Genomic DNA, 1724 nt, shown 5'->3' with positions numbered 1-1724 from the left:
CCAGATTAGTAATCAAGGGCTGTGCACAAAAGAAAGGACTCGATTACAAAGAGACTTATGCACCTGTTGCTAAAATTAATACCATTAGAATTTTACTTTCAATTATTAATCATAAAGATCTTATTGCTCATCAAATGGATGTTAAGAACGCGTTTTTGCAAGGTAATGTACATGAAGATATTTATATGAAAATCTCACCTGGTATTAACATTCAAAACAAAACCGTAGTATGTAAGTTGAAGAGCACTGTACAGACTTAAACAAGCCCCCAGAGAATGAAATTTTCGTTTTGACAGTTTTGTTAAAGAGTTAAAGTTCAAACAATCTAAAAATGATGAATGTTTATATATTTACCGGAAAGGAACTATAATTATGTATTTACTTCTCTATGTAAACGATTTTATTATTGCTAGTAATAACTTAGAATTTTTAAAGACTATTAAGAGAAAACTAATGAAAGAATTTAAAATGACAGATTTAGGCAAATTAAAATTTTTCCTAGGAATTAAAATAGAAAGGAAACTACAAGGAATGTATTTGTCACGTCAGTATATTTTAAATCTGTTAAGTAGATTTAACATGAATGATTGTAAACCACTAAAAACGCCTGTAGAAGAAGGATTTTTCAGTGACGACATTTTGAAGGAACCAGTAATAACTGATAAACCATTCAAGGAATTAGTTGGTTGCCTTATGTATTTAATGAATACATCAAGACCTGATTTATCATTGTCTGTTAATAAATTTAGCAGGTTTCAAATGTGTCCCACAGAAAGTCTCTGGAAAGGACTTAAGCGAATATTAAGATACCTTCAGGGTACTGTCGACATAGCTCTATTATACCCTAAGAACTCTGAGTTGAAGGAAGAATTAACAGGATTTGCGGATGCAGATTGGGCAGGAGACACATTTGATCGAAAATCGACATCCGGATTCATGATGAAGCTTTTTGGAGCCACAGTTTCCTGGACAACTAGAAAACAGAACACTGTAGCCTTATCTTCTACAGAGGCCGAACTAATCTCGCTTTGTGATCTCACTTGCGAATTAATTTGGATTATAAAAATTTTGTTTGATTTAGATTTAATAATTAATTTTCCAATAACGTTATTCGAAGACAATCAGTCTTGTATTCGTGCTGCGCTATCCTGTAACTTTAATAAACGTTTGAAACATATGGATGTTAAACATTTTGTTTGCGATTTAATTAAGGAAAAAAAAATTTTCAATGTTAAATATCTTCCAACTATTGATCAAATAGCAGATATCTTAACCAAGCCACTGGGTGGAACTAAGTTTTGTATTTTCAGAGAAAGTTTAGGTTTAAGTTTAAATGCGTTGTTATAATTTTATTTAGATGAATGTACGAACATTTTTTTTTCTTATATAATTTGTGAAACTCGCCAAAGATAATGATAATTTAAGTTAATACTCATAACAAATTGAGGGCGGATGTTGTGATAAGCAATTTGTCACTTTTAAATTTCTAATATATGTTGTATGAGTGATTTTTTATTTGTAAGTTGACAGAACTGCCTCGCATTTTTCCGAGTTTAGTCGTTAGCTCTCGTTTTATCTTTGTCGGTTCCTTTTTCCTTTGTACGCAATGCTAAATAAAGCAGAGTTCTCATAAGAATATTGAATATACATCTTTTTGAAGTGAATGAAGACGTTTTGGAAAAGATCACGGAATCTGGGAATCGATCTCAGTATATAAAATATTA

The sequence above is a fragment of the Wasmannia auropunctata genome, unplaced genomic scaffold (assembly GCF_000956235.1).
Source record: "Wasmannia auropunctata unplaced genomic scaffold, wasmannia.A_1.0 LD336090.1, whole genome shotgun sequence".
Lineage (NCBI taxonomy): Eukaryota > Metazoa > Arthropoda > Insecta > Hymenoptera > Formicidae > Wasmannia > Wasmannia auropunctata.
The sequence above is the reverse complement of the archived record's forward strand: the minus strand, read 5'-3'. Positions refer to the sequence as shown.